This window comes from Bombina bombina, chromosome 5, assembly GCF_027579735.1.
Source record: "Bombina bombina isolate aBomBom1 chromosome 5, aBomBom1.pri, whole genome shotgun sequence".
Taxonomy (NCBI): Eukaryota; Metazoa; Chordata; class Amphibia; order Anura; family Bombinatoridae; genus Bombina; species Bombina bombina.
In genome coordinates, this window is record NC_069503.1 from 1,042,204,861 (window position 1) to 1,042,221,339 (window position 16,479).

The window sequence follows — 16,479 nt, forward strand, 5'->3', positions numbered from 1 at the left end:
TCTGCAGCTGTTAGAAAATATACAACTCAACTTGAAGTAATAGTTTAATATTTTGGCGGTTATTATGTAATATATAACTTGTAGGTAGCAGGTAGGTAGATCTGCAGCTGCTAGAAAATATACAACTCAACTTGAAGTAATAGTTTAATATTTTGGCGGTTATTATGTAATATATAACTTGTAGGTAGCAGGTAGGTAGATCTGCAGCTGCTAGAAAATATACAACTCAACTTGAAGTAATAGTTTAATATTTTGGCGGTTGTTATCTAATATATAACTTGTAGTTAGCAGGTAGGTAGCTCTGCAGCTGTTAGAAAATATACAACTCAACTTGAAGTTATAGTTTAATAGTTTGGCGGTTATTATGTAATATATAACTTGTAGGTAGCAGGTAGGTAGATCTGCAGCTGCTAGAAAATATACAACTCAACTTGAAGTAATAGTTTAATATTTTGGCGGTTGTTATCTAATATATAACTTGTAGTTAGCAGGTAGGTAGCTCTGCAGCTGTTAGAAAATATACAACTCAACTTGAAGTTATAGTTTAATAGTTTGGCGGTTGTTATCTAATATATAACTTGTAGGTAGGTAGCTCTGCAGCTGTTAGAAAATATACAACTCAACTTGAAGTAATAGTATAATATTTTGGCGGTTGTTATGTGATATATAACTTGTAGGTAGCAGGTAGGTAGCTCTGCAGCTGTTAGAAAATATACAACTCAACTTGAAGTTATAGTTTAATATTTTGGCGGTTGTTATGTAATATATAACTTGTAGGTAGCAGGTAGGTAGCTCTGCAGCTGTAAGAAAATATACAACTCAACTTGAAGTAATAGTGTAATAGTTTGGCGGTTGTTATCTAATATATAAATATAACTTGTAGGTAGGTAGCTCTGCAGCTGTTAGAAAATATACAACTCAACTTGAAGTAATAGTTTAATATTTTGGCGGTTGTTATCTAATATATAACTTGTAGGTAGCAGGTAGGTAGCTCTGCAGCTGTTAGAAAATATACAACTCAACTTGAAGTTATAGTTTAATAGTTTGGCGGTTGTTATCTAATATATAACTTGTAGGTAGGTAGCTCTGCAGCTGTTAGAAAATATACAACTCAACTTGAAGTAATAGTTTAATATTTTGGCGGTTGTTATGTAATATATAACTTGTAGGTAGCAGGTAGGTAGCTCTGCAGCTGTTAGAAAATATACAACTCAACTTGAAGTAATAGTTTAATATTTTGGCGGTTGTTATGTAATATATAACTTGCAGGTAGCAGGTAGTTAGCTCTGCAGCTGTTAGAAAATATACAACTCAACTTGAAGTTATAGTTTAATATTTTGGCGGTTGTTATCTAATATATTACTTGTAGGTAGCAGGTAGGTAGCTTTGCAGCTGTTAGAAAATATACAACTCAACTTGAAGTAATAGTGTAATAGTTTGGCGGTTGTTATCTAATATATAAATATAACTTGTAGGTAGGTAGCTCTGCAGCTGTTAGAAAATATACAACTCAACTTGAAGTAATAGTTTAATATTTTGGCGGTTGTTATGTAATATATAACTTGTAGGTAGCTCTGCATCTGTTAGAAAATATACAACTCAACTTGAAGTAATAGTTTAATAGTTTGGCGGTTGTTATTCTGCTGCCCCTAACACCGCCGACCCCTATATTATATTTATTAACCCCTAATCTGCCCCCCACAACGTCGCCTCCACCTGCCTACACTTATTAACCCCTAATCTGCCGAGCAGACAGCACAGCTACTATAATAAAGTTATTAACCCCTAATCCGCCTCACTCCCGCCTCAATAACCCTATAATAAATAGTATTAACCCCTAATCTGCCCTCCCTAACATCGCCGACACCTAACTTCAATTATTAACCCCTAATCTGCCGACCGAATCTCGCCGCTACTGTAATAAATGGATTAACCCCTAAAGCTAAGTCTAACCCTAACACTAACACCCCCCTAAGTTAAATATAATTTTATTCTAACGAAATAAATTAACTCTTATTAAATAAATTATTCCTATTTAAAGCTAAATACTTACCTGTAAAATAAACCCTAATATAGCTACAATATAAATTATAATTATATTATAGCTATTTTAGGATTAATATTTATTTTACAGTCAACTTTGTATTTATTTTAACCAGGTACAATAGCTATTAAATAGTTAAGAACTATTTAATAGCTAAAATAGTTAAAATAATTACAAAATTACCTGTAAAATAAATCCTAACCTAAGTTACAATTAAACCTAACACTACACTATCAATACATTAATTAAATACAATACCTACAAATAACTACAATTAAATAAACTAACTAAAGTACAAAAAATAAAAAAGAACTAAGTTACAAAAAATAATAAAATATTTACAAACATTAGAAAAATATTACAACAATTTTAAACTAATTACACCTACTCTAAGCCCCCTAATAAAATAACAAAGACCCCCAAAATAAAAAAATGCCATACCCTATTCTAAATTAAAAAAGTTCAAAGCTCTTTTACCTTACCAGCCCTTAAAAGGACCTTTTGTGGGGCATGCCCCAAAGAATTCAGCTCTTTTACCTGTAAAAAAAAACATACAATACCCCCCCAACATTACAACCCACCACCCACATACCCCTAATCTAACCCAAACCCCCCTTAAATAAACCTAACACTAAGCCCCTGAAGATCTTCCTACCTTATCTTCACCTCGCCGGGTATCACCGATCGGTCCTGGCTCCAAAATCTTCATCCAACCCAAGCGGGGGCTGGCGATCCATAATCCTGCGGCTGAAGAGGTCCAGAAGAGGCTCCAAAGTCTTCATCATATCCGGGAAGAAGAGGCGATCCAGACCGGCAACCATCTTGATCCAAGCGGCATCTTCTATCTTCATCCGATGAGGAACGGCTCCATCCTGAAGACCTCCAGCGCGGATCAATCTTCTTCCTCCGACGTCCAACTGAAGAATGACGGTTCCTTTAAGGGACGTCATCCAAGATGGCGTCCCTCAAATTCCGATTGGCTGATAGGATTCTATCAGCCAATCGGAATTAAGGTAGGAAAATTCTGATTGGCTGATGGAATCAGCCAATCAGAATCAAGTTCCATCTGATTGGCTGATCCGATCAGCCAATCAGATTGAGCTCGCATTCTATTGGCTGATCGGAACAGCCAATAGAATGCGAGCTCAATCTGATTGGCTGATCGGATCAGCCAATCGGATTGAACTTGATTCTGATTGGCTGATTCCATCAGCCAATCAGAATTTTCCTACCTTAATTCCGATTGGCTGATAGAATCCTATCAGCCAATCGGAATTCGAGGGACGCCATCTTGGATGACGTCCCTTAAAGGAACTGTCATTCCTCAGGAAGTCGTCGGAAGAAGAAGATGGGTCCACGGTGGAGGTCTTCAAGATGGAGCCGGTCCTCATCGGATGAAGATAGAAGATGCCGCTTGGAAGAAGATGGTTGCCGGTCCGGATCTACTCTTCTTCCCGGATAGGATGAAGACTTTGGACCCTCTTCTGGACTTCTTCAGCCGTCGGATGATGGATGTCTAGCCCCCGCTTTGGCTTGGATGAAGATTTTGGAGCCAGGACGGATCGGTGTGATACCCGGCGAGGTGAAGATAAGGTAGGAAGATCTTCAGGGGCTTAGTGTTAGGTTTATTTAAGGGGGATTTGGGTTAGATTAGGGGTATGTGGGTGGTGGGTTGTAATGTTGGGGGGGGTATTGTATGTGTTTTTTTTACAGGCAAAAGAGCTGAATTCTTTGGGGCATGCCCCGCAAAGGGCCCTGTTCAGGGCTGGTAAGGTAAAAGAGCTTTGAACTTTTTAAATTTAGAATAGGGTAGGGCATTTTTTTATTTTGGGGGGCTTTGTTATTTTATTAGGGGGCTTAGAGTAGGTGTAATTAGTTTAAAATTGTTGTAATATTTTTCTAATGTTTGTAAATATTTTTTTATTTTTTGTAACTTAGTTCTTTTTTATTTTTTGTACTTTAGTAAGTTTATTTCATTGTATTTATTTGTAGATATTGTATTTAATTAATTTATCGATAGTGTAGTGTTAGGTTTAATTGTAGGTAATTGTAGGTATTTTATTTAATTAATTTATTGATCGTGTAGTGTTAGGTTTAATTGTAACTTAGGTTAGGATTTATTTTACAGGTAATTTTGTAATTATTTTAACTATTTTAGCTATTAAATAGTTCTTAACTATTTAATAGCTATTGTACCTGGTTAAAATAAATACAAAATTACCTGTAAAATAAATATAAATCCTAAAATAGCTATAATATAATTATAATTTATATTGTAGCTATATTAGGGTTTATTTTACAGGTAAGTATTTAGCTTTAAATAGGAATAATTTATTTAATAAGAGTTAATTTATTTCGTTAGATTTAAATTATATTTAATTTAGGGGGGTGTTATTGTTAGGGTTAGACATAGCTTTAGGGGTTAATCCATTTATTACAGTAGCGGCAAGATTCGGTCGGCAGATTAGGGGTTAATAATTGAAGTTAGGTGTCGGCGATGTTAGGGAGGGCAGATTAGGGGTTAATACTATTTATTATAGGGTTATTGAGGCGGGAGTGAGGCGGATTAGGGGTTAATAACTTTATTATAGTAGCGGTGCGGTCCGCTCGGCAGATTAGGGGTTAATAAGTGTAGGCAGGTGAAGGCGACGTTGAGGGGGGCAGATTAGGGGTTAATAAATATAATATAGGGGTCGGCGGTGTTAGGGGCAGCAGATTAGGGGTACATAAGGATAACGTAGGTAGCGGTGCTTTGCGGTCGGCAGATTAGGGGTTAATTATTGTAGGTAGCTGGCGGCGACGTTGTGGGGGGCAGGTTAGGGGTTAATAAATATAATATAGGGGTCGGCGGTGTTAGGGGCAGCAGATTAGGGGTACATAAGTATAACGTAGGTGGCGGTTGGCAGATTAGGGGTTAAAAAATTTTTATCAAGTGGCGGCGATGTGGGGGGACCTCGGTTTAGGGGTACATAGGTAGTTTATGGGTGTTAGTGTACTTAAGAGCACAGTAGTTAAGAGTTTTATAAACCGGCGTTAGCCCAGAAAGCTCTTAACTACTGACTTTTTTCTGCGGCTGGAGTTTTGTCGTTAGATTTCTAACGCTCACTTCAGCCACGACTCTAAATACCGGCGTTAGAAAGATCCCATTGAAAAGATAGGATACACAAATGACGTAAGGGGATCTGCGGTATGGAAAAGTCGCGGCTGGAAAGTGAGCGTTAGACCCTTTCCTGACTGACTCCAAATACCGGCGGTAGCCCAAAACCAGCGTTAGGAGCCTCTAATGCTGGTTTTCACGGCTACCGCCCAACTCTGAATCTAGGCCTTTCGCCTAGATTTAGAGTTCTGCGGCCAAAGGGGTGCGTTAGCTACGCGTGCTTTTTTTCCCCTGCACCTTTTAAATACCGCTGGTATTTAGAGTTCACAGAATGGCTGGGTTTTCAGTGCGTTAGGCTCCAAAAAGGGAGCATAGAGCATAATTTAACGCCACTTCAACTCTAGATACTAGCGGTGCTTACGGAAGCGGCCAGCTCCAAAAATGTGCTCATGCACGATATCCCCATAGAAAACAATGGGGCTGTTTGAGCTGAAAAAAAACCTAACACCTGCAAAAAAGCCGCGTTCAGCTCCTAACGCAGCCCCATTGTTTTCTATGGGGAAACACTTCCTACGTCTGCACCTAACACTCTAACATGTACCCCGAGTCTAAACACCCCTAACCTTACACTTATTAACCCCTAATCTGCCGCCCTCGCTATCGCTGACCCCTGCATATTATTATTAACCCCTAATCTGCCGCTCCGTACACCACCGCCACCTACATTATAGCTATGTACCCCTAATCTGCTGCCCCTAACACCACCGACCCCTATATTGTATTTATTAACCCCTAATCTGCCCCCCACAACGTCGCCGCCAGCTACCTACACTTATTAACCCCTAATCTGCTGAGCGGACCGCACCGCTATTATTATAAAGTTATTAACCCCTAATCCACGTCACTCCCGCCTCAATAACCCTATAATAAATAGTATTAACCCCTAATCTGCCCTCCCTAACATCACCGACACCTAACTTCAATTATTAACCCCTAATCTGCCGACCGAATCTCGCCGCTACTGTAATAAATGGATTAACCCCTAAAGCTAAGTCTAACCCTAACACTAACACCCCCCTAAATTAAATATAATTTAAATCTAACGAAATAAATTAACTCTTATTAAATAAATTATTCCTATTTAAAGCTAAATACTTACCTGTAAAATAAACCCTAATATAGCTACAATATAAATTATAATTATATTATAGCTATTTTAGGATTTATATTTATTTTACAGGCAACTTTGTATTTATTTAAACCAGGTACAATAGCTATTAAATAGTTAAGAACTATTTAATAGCTAAAATAGTTAAAATAATTACAAAATTACCTGTAAAATAAATCCTAACCTAAATTACAATTAAACCTAACACTACACTATCAATAAATTAATTAAATAAAATACCTACAATTATCTACAATTAAACCTAACACTACACTATCAATAAATTAATTAAATAAAATACCTACAATTATCTACAATTAAACCTAACACTACACTATCAATAAATAAATTAAATACAATTCCTACAAATAAATACAATGAAATAAACTAACTAAAGTACAAAAAATAAAAAAGAACTAAGTTACAAAAAATAAAAAAATATTTACAAACATTAGAAAAATATTACAAGAATTTTAAACTAATTACACCTACTCTAAGCCCCCTAATAAAATAACAAAGCCCCCCAAAATAAAAAAATGCCCTACCCTATTCTAAATTAAAAAAGTTCAAAGCTCTTTTACCTTACCAGCCCTGAACAGGGCCCTTTGCGGGGCATGCCCCAAAGAATTCAGCTCTTTTGCCTGCAAAAAAAACATACGATACCCCTCCCCCAAACATTACAACCCACCACCCACATACCCCTAATCTAACCCAAACCCCCCTTAAATAAACCTAACACTAAGCCCCTGAAGATCTTCCTATCTTATATTCACCCTGCCAGGTTCACCGATCCGTCCTCGGATGTCTTGATCCAAGCCTCGGAAGTGTTGATCCAAGCCCAAGCGGGGGGCTGAAGAGTGACGTCCATCCTCAGGCTGAAGTCTGGATCCAAGCGGCGGCTGAAGAACTCCATCATCGGCTGAAGTCGGAAGTCCATCATCGGGATGAAGTCTTCTATCAAGCCGCATCTTCAATCTTCTTTCTTCTGGAGCGGAGCCATCTTCTTTCCAACCGACGCGGATCCATCCTCTTCTAACGACGCCTACTAGCCAAATGACAGTTCCTTTAAATGACGTCATCCAAGATGGTGTCCGTCGAATTCCGATTGGCTGATAGGATTCTATCAGCCAATCGGAATTAAGGTAGGAAAATTCTGATTGGCTGATGGAATCAGCCAATCAGATTGAGCTCGCATTCTATTTGCTGATCGGAACAGCCAATAGCATGCGAGCTCAATCTGATTGGCTGATCGGATCAGCCAATCGGATTGAACTTGAATCTGATTGGCTGATTCCCTCAGCCAATCAGAATATTCCTACCTTAATTCCGATTGGCTGATAGAATCCTATCAGCCAATCGGAATTTGACGGACGCCATCTTGGATGACGTCATTTAAAGGAACCGTCATTCGGCTAGTAGGCATCGTTAGAAGAGGATGGATCCGCATCGGCTGGGAACAAGATAGCTCCGCTCCGGAAGAAAGAAGATTGAAGATGCTGCTTGATAGAAGACTTCATCCCGATGATGGACTTCCGACTTCAGCCCGATGATGGATTTCTTCAGTCGCCGCTTGGATCCAGACTTCAGCCCGAGGATGGACGTCACTCTTCAGCCCCCCGCTTGGGCTTGGATCACACTTCCGAGGCTTGGATCAAGACTTCCGAGGACGGATCGGTGAACCTGGCAGGGTGAAGATAAGGTAGGAAGATCTTCAGGGGCTTAGTGTTAGGTTTATTTAAGGGGGGTTTGGGTTAGATTAGGGGTATGTGGGTGGTGGGTTGTAATATTGGGGGGGTATTGTATGTTTTTTTTTTTACAGGCAAAAGAGCTGAATTCTTTGGGGCATGCCCCGCAAAGGGCCCTGTTCAGGGCTGGTAAGGTAAAAGAGCTTTGAACTTTTTTAATTTAGAATAGGGTAGGGCATTTTTTTATTTTGGGGGGCTTTGTTATTTTATTAGGGGGCTTAGAGTAGGTGTAATTAGTTTAAAATTGTTGTAATATTTTTCTAATGTTTGTAAATATTTTTTTATTTTTTGTAACTTAGTTCTTTTTTATTTTTTGTACTTTAGTTAGTTTATTTAATTGTACTTATTTGTAGGAATTGTATTTAATATATTTATTGATAGTGTAGTGTTAGGTTTAATTGTAGATAATTGTAGGTAGTTTATTTAATTTATTTATTGATAGTGTAGTGTTAGGTTTAATTGTAACTTAGGTTAGGATTTATTTTACAGGTAATTTTGTAATTATTTTAACTATTTTAGCTATTAAATAGTTCTTAACTATTTAATAGCTATTGTACCTGGTTAAAATAAATACAAAGTTACCTATAAAATAAATATAAATCCTAAAATAGCTATAATATAATTATAATTTATATTGTAGCTATATTAGGGTTTATTTTACAGGTAAGTATTTAGCTTTAAAAAGGAATAATTTATTTAATAAGAGTTAATTTATTTCGTTAGATTTAAATTATATTTAATTTAGGGGGGTGTTAGTGTTAGGGTTAGACTTAGCTTTAGGGGTTAATCCATTTATTACAGTAGCGGCGAGATTCGGTCGGCAGATTAGGGGTTAATAATTGAAGTTAGGTGTCGGCGATGTTAGGGAGGGCAGATTAGGGGTTAATACTATTTATTATAGGGTTATTGAGGCGGGAGTGAGGCGGATTAGGGGTTAATAACTTTATTATAGTAGCGGTGCGGTCCGCTTGGCAGATTAGGGGTTAATAAGTGTAGGCAGGTGGAGGCGACGTTGAGGGGGGCAGATTAGGGGTTAATAAATATAATATAGGGGTCGGCGGTGTTAGGGGCAGCAGATTAGGGGTACATAAGGATAGCGTAGGTAGCGGCGCTTTGCGGTCGGCAGATTAGGGGTTAATTATTGTAGGTAGCTGGCGGCGACCTTGTGGGGGGCAGGTTAGGGGTTAATAAATATAATATAGGGGTCGGCGGTGTTAGGGGCAGCAGATTAGGGGTACATAAGTATAACGTAGGTGGCGGTCGGCAGATTAGGGGATAAAAATTTTTTATCGAGTGGCGGCGATGTGGGGGGACCTCGGTTTAGGGGTACATAGGGGTACATAGGTAGTTTATGGCTGTTAGTGTACTTTAGAGCACAGTAGTTAAGAGCTTTATAAACCGGCGTTAGCCCAGAAAGCTCTTAACTACTGACTTTTTTCTGCGGCTGGAGTTTTGTCATTAGAATTCTAACGCTCACTTCAGACACGACTCTAAATACCGGCGTTAGAAAGATCCCATTGAAAAGATAGGATACGCAATTGACGTAAGGGGATCTGCGGTATGGAAAAGTCGCGGCTGGAAAGTGAGCGTTAGACCCTTTAATGACTGACTCTAAATACCGGCGGTAGCCCAAAACCAGCGTTAGGAGCCTCTTACGCTGGTTTTGACGGCTACCGCACTACTCTAAATATAGGCCTAAGATAGCTACAATGTAATTAATAATCACATTGTAGCTATTTTAGGAATTATATTTATTTTACAGGTAACTTTGTATTTATTTTAGCTAGTTAGAATAGTTATTAAATAGTTATTAACTATTTAATAACTACCTAGCTAAAAGAAATACAAAATTACCTGTAAAATAAATCCTAACCTAAGTTGCAATTAAACCTAACACTACACTATCATTAAATTAATTAAATAAATTAACTACAAATAACTACAATTAAATACAATTATATAAACTAACTAAAGTACAAAAAAATAAAAAAGCTAAGTTACAAAAAAAATAGGTTACAAACATTTAAAAAATATTACAACAATTTTAAGCTAATTACACCTAATCTAAGCCCCCTAATAAAATAACAAAGCCCCCAAAATAAAAAAAAATCCCTACCCTATTCTACATTAAAAAAGTTCAAAGCTCTTTTACCTTACCAGCCCTTAAAAGGGCCTTTTGTGGGGCATGCCCCAAAGAAAACTGCTCTTTTGCCTGTAAAAGAAAAATACAACCCCCCCAACATTAAAACCCACCACCCACATACCCCTAATCTAACCCAAAACCCCCTTAAAATAACCTAACACTAATCCCCTGAAGATCATCCTACCTTGAGTCGTCTTCACTCAGCCAAGCAGCGATGGAACCGAAGAGGAGATCCGGAGCGGCAGAAGTTATCCTCCAAGGGGCGCTGAAGAAATCTTCCATCCGATGAAGTGATCCTCCAGGCGGCGCTGAAGAAGTCTTCCATCCGGGCGATGTTATCTTCCAATTGGCGCTGAAGAAGTCTTCTATCCGGGCGATGTCATCTTCCAAGCGGGATCTTCAATCTTCATCCCGCCGACGCGGAACATCCTTCTTTCCCGACGGACTACCGACGAATGAAGGCTCCTTTAAGGGACGTCATCCAAAATGGCGTCCCTTCAATTCCGATTGGCTGATAGGATTCTATCAGCCAATCGGAATTAAGGTAGGAAAAATCTGATTGGCTGATTGAATCAGCCAATCAGAGAATGCGAGCTCAATCTGATTGACTGATTGGATTGAACTTCAATCTGATTGGCTGATTCAATCAGCCAATCAGATTTTTCCTACCTTAATTCCGATTGGCTGATAGATAGTGGGGGGCAGGATAGGGGTTAATAAATGTATTATAGGTGGCGACGGTGTAGAGGTGGCAGGATAGGGGTTAATAAATTTAATATAGGTTGTGGCGGGGTCCGGGAGTGGCGGTTTAGGGGTTAATACATATATTATAGTTGTGGCGGGGTCAGGGAGCGGCGGTTTAGGGGTTAAACTATTTATTTAGTTGCGGCGAGGTGCGGGATCAGCAGGATAGGGGTTAATAACTTTATTATAGTGGGCAACGGTATAGGGGGGGCAGGATAGGGGTTACTAGGTATAATGTAGGTTGTGGCGTTGTCCGGGAGCGTCAGTTTAGGGGTTAATACATTTATAAGAGTTGCGGCGGGGTCTAGGAGCGGCGGTTTAGGGGTTACTAACTTTATTTAGTTGCGGGGGGCTCCGGTATAGGGGGTAGAACAGTGTAGTTTAGTGTGGGTGCTTAGTGACGGGCTAGCAAGAAAGCTGTAAAAAAGCCGAAGAGCAGCGAGATCGGATGAGTGATAACTCTCACAGTCCGCTGCTCATCGCCCCGTACTTGGTGCGTGGCTTTTTGACAGCTTTTTTGATAAGTTAGGCAAATTTTTGCAGGTCCGCGGCGGCGATGTGAGGCGAGCATAGGCGGGCGTATTGGGCCGGCGAAGGCAGGAAAAGTAGACGCGTTGATAACTACCCCCCTGTATCTGTTGTTTAAATTACAAGTAGAAAAATAAAAATGATTTTTTTTTAACACTAGTTCAAGTTCAAGACTCAACTCAAGTTACTCTATATAAAAAGCAATCTCAGACTCAGACTGTATCTGTTGTTTAAATTACAAGTAGAAAAATAAAAATGTTTTTTTTTTAACACTAGTTCAAGTTCAAGACTCAACTCAAGTTACTCTATATAAAAAGCAATCTCAGACTCAGACTGTATCTGTTGTTTAAATTACAAGTAGAAAAATAAAAATATTTTTTTTTTTAACACTAATTCAAGTTCAACTTAGACTCAACTCAAGTTACTCTATCTAAAAGCAATCTCAGACTCAGACTGAATCTGTTGTTTAAATTACAGGTTGAAAAAAAATTATTTTTTTTTAAACACTAGTAGTTCAAGACTCAACTCACTCAGTTACTCTATATAAAAAACTGCAGGCCTGCAGCAAAAATCATTAAAATATCTACCCACAAACTTACTGAACTAATATAATATATTACTAGTATAAATTAATTAACTATCTTCAAGTTCTATATAGAATAATACTAGAAATTCAGAATACTACTAGACTAGTGACTGACTGTGAATCTAGTAGCAGTTCTAAACTAATTTGCTAAGCTAAGCTAGCCTAAGCCTAATGTAATTAATAATTATAATGGCTAACTTCTAACTATCTGTCTATTAGCCTCCAGGCAATTTGCACACTGCAGCTCAGCAGACACTGACAGCAGCAGCAAAAGCAAATATTGACTGTTGTTGATGTTGATGGCTGCCAGCAGGCAGCAAAAAAAAAAAATGTTTTGTTAATTTTAAACAATTTTTGCACAGTGAGACAGAGCTCTATGCAAAACACTCCTCTCTGCTCAACGGCTATCTCCACAAAGATTTTCGCACCGTTGAGCAGGGAGGAGCCTCGTGGGGGCCATCACGTGTGAGCCAGAGCCTATCACAGAGACTCAGAGTCCGGATCAATAGGCTGGGGGAGGAGACAGAGCACAGGCTGAAATGACCGCACAGTTCAGCCTGTGCGATTATGCCTCTATAGGCATGAGGCTGGGTAGGAGCTACGCCTGCACAGTGAATACATTGCGATCACTGTGCAGGCATATAGAGCTCCTTTACCGCACGTGCGAGTGGGGGGTGGAGACTGGAGCCTGCCCTGACTGTCAATCAGCCTCTCTCAGTCAGCCTCAGGCAGCAGCAGGCAGTGCGACGAGCGCCGTGGTGGTGTGTGGTGTGACGTCACGGACGTCAGCACACACTGAGTAGTCCACCCAGTCCTAGCTCCTGCCTCCTGCCTGAGCCTGATAATAAATAATACTTAAATTGTGTCTGTTCTGTTTACTGAACTGAGTGGGTCTGAGTGAGGATCTAGATAGGGTAGGCTATACTATAGCTAAGTGCCAGTAAAGCAGCAGCAGTAATAAATATAATATTAAATAATATAAATAAAAAATAAAATTAAAATTTTTCATAATTTTTTTTTCTCATTTTTTTTTCTGCTCATTTGTTTTTTCCCTTCTCTGCCCCCTGGGGGTTCACGTGCGACAGTGCACATATAGAGGAGCCTCCACTGGATACACTCATAATAACACTATCTAATAAAATTTATTAAAAAAAAAATATTGCATAAAAAAAGCTGGTCTGCAAAAGTATTTAACATAGAGATACATACATACATGTCTAAATATGTATATCTATGTATATGTATATAAATATGTTTATCTCTGTGTACGTATGTGTTTACATACATATATACACATATAAACACATAAATACATATGTAGAAAAAAGCACAAAGACTTGGTGCTCACAGGATTAAAAGATCAAGTCTTTATTTTCATCCAAATTAAAATACAGCAATCAGCTGTGCAAACCACACAGGTAGTAGGAGCATATTTAGAGAATAGATCTTACGCGTTTCAGCATGTAGCCTTAATCATAGATCCTAGTTACACCTGGCATCTGGTACAATTTAAAAAGCCAGTAGTATAAGCCTATTGGCTATTAAGAAAAGAGTAATATATGCCCCTTACCTATTCAGTGTCAGATTAACCCTAATCTGTATTTCTTCAAGCATCTTGCTAAGATTGTGAAACTAGAAACTGTCATTATATTGTTTTACCTAATGAGATGGATAGAACAACAGTACAGTCATCATAATTTAATTTCAGATATAATTCATATATATCACAATACCTGTATCCGTTTCATACTGGGTACCTTAAGTAAAATTAACTAATATAAAGGATTTAGATTTTAGATTAAAAAGAGGGAAGACTAGTACTAAACACGTATGCAGTAAATACAAAAATGAGAAATAATAGATGGCAACACATTTTTTCTTTCTTCTTTCCTTTCCTTTTTGAACCTAGTAGTTGTGGTTGTAAGAGGGATAATCAGATGGAAATTCCATCAACCAATTAGTAAGACATATGCCAAATCATTGATAGAAATTTATTATATCGAACTCTGAATTAAATCCATTTGGTATCTGTGTATCCAGAGTCAGGCCCCTATTTATCAAAGGTCTTGCGGACCTAATCCGACAGTGCGGATCAGGTCCGCAAGACCTCACTAAATGCGGAGAGCAATACGCTCTCTGCATTTAACATTGCACCAGCTTCTCACAAGAACTGCTGGTGCAACGCCGCCCCCTGCTGACAAGCGACCAATCGGCCGCCAGCAGGGAGGTGTCAATCAACCCAATCTTATTCGATCGGGTTGATTTCCGGCGATTCCTGTCCGCCTGATCAGAGCAGGCGGACAGGGCAATGGTTCATAACTTGTGTTTCTGGTGAGTTTGAAGACTCGCCAGAAACATGGCCCTTCATGCTCTGTACGGAGCTTGATAAATATGGGCCTCAGTATCCAATAGGTCTCTTGTTTAGAGAGAATATCCATCTTATTACCATCTCTCTTTGGTAGGGTAATTAATTCTATGGCTGACCACCTAAAACTTCTAAAATTCTTTTCATGATCCTCAATAAAATGTCTTGCCAGTGCTGAGCATTTGATGTCATATTTAATATAACCTAAATGTTCCTTAATGCGTTTTCTCACTGTCCTAGAGGTCATCCCTATGTATTGTTTCTTGTGCTCTGTGCATTCCACAATATATACCACATATGTAGAGGAACAGTTAACACACCCCTTGGTACGGATCTGTTTCCCATTACTATGATAATCACAAGTTTTACACTGGCTTTTTCCACATCGGAAGGTACCATTGCAGGTAAGCCAAGAACTCATACATTTTTTGTCTGGTAACATGCAAACCTACATCCCTTCTCTATCTCCTCTTTAAGTGTGTCATCACCCAATATTAATGGAATGTATTTCTTCACAATATCAGTGCAGCAAAGGATTCTGGGTTAGATATGCAAATTAAGTACACAATGACACACCTTTTTACTTCAGTCTGCTTTTCAGCAGGTTCCCTTAACGCCAAAATATCGCTGTTCACACAGCTTATAAACTTAGCTAGGGTTAGTACAGTGATTCATAACCATCCCAGGACAGACTGTTTCGTGGTTTTTGCCACTCATCAGCTGGGAGAAGGTTAGAATTACTGCTGGGTGAAGTTGATTCCGGGCAGAATACAACAACATTTTAAATTAGGGGGAGATAAAAGACGAGTTTAAAATCCTCCACTACACACAAAATATAGAAAAAAATAACTCATTGTGTAGTTCATTAACAAATCTAGACAGGCCCAGAGGCTTGTTTTCCCACAGAAAACCTCTGAATTACATTGTTTCCAATGCAGCAAAGGATTCTGGGTAAGATCTGCAAATTAATCACAAAATAACACACCTTTTTACTTCAGTCTGCTTTTCAGCAGGTTCCCTTAACGCCAAAGTATCGCTGTTCACACAGCTTATAAACTTAGCTAGGGTTAGTACAGTGATTCATAACCATCCCAGGACAGACTGTTTCGTGGTTTTTGCCACTCATCAGCTGGGAGTAGGTAAGAATCGCTGCTGGGTGAAGTTGATTCCGGGCAGAATACAACAACATTTTAAATTAGGGGGAGATAAAAGGCGAGTTTAAAATCCTCCACTACGCACAAAATATAGAAAAAATAACTCATTGTGTAGTTCATTAACAAATCTAGACAGGCCCAGAGGCTTGTTTTCCCACAGAAAACCTCTGAATTTCATTGTTTCCAATGCAGCAAAGGATTCTGGGTAAAATCTGCAAATTAAGTACACAATGACACACCTTTTTACTTCAGTCTGCTTTTCAGCAGGTTCCCCTAACGCCAAAGTATCGCTGTTCACACAGCTTATAAACTTAGCTAGGGTTAGAACAGTGATTCATAACCATCCCAGGACAGACTGTTTCATGGTTTTTGCCATTCATCAGCTGGGAGAAGGTTAGAATCACTGCTGGGTGAAGTTGATTCCGGGCAGAATACAACAACATTTTAAATTAGGGGGAGATAAAAGGCGAGTTTAAAATCCTCCACTACGCACAAAATATAGAAAAAATAACTCATTGTGTAGTTCATTAACAAATCTAGACAGGCCCAGAGTCTTGTTTTCCCACAGAAAACCTCTGAATTACATTGTTTCCAATGCAGCAAAGGATTCTGGGTAAGATCTGCAAATTAAGTACACAATAACACACCTTTTTACTTCAGTCTGCTTTTCAGCAGGTTCCCTTAACGCCAAAGTATCGCTGTTCACACAGCTTATAAACTTAGATAGGGTTAGTACAGTGATTCATAACCATCCCAGGACAGACTGTTTCGTGGTTTTTGCCATTCATCAGCTGGGAGAAGGTTAGAATCACTGCTGGTTGAAGTTGATTCCGGGCAGAATACAACAACATTTTAAATTAGGGGGAGATAAAAGGCGAGTTTAAAATCCTCCACTACGCACAAAA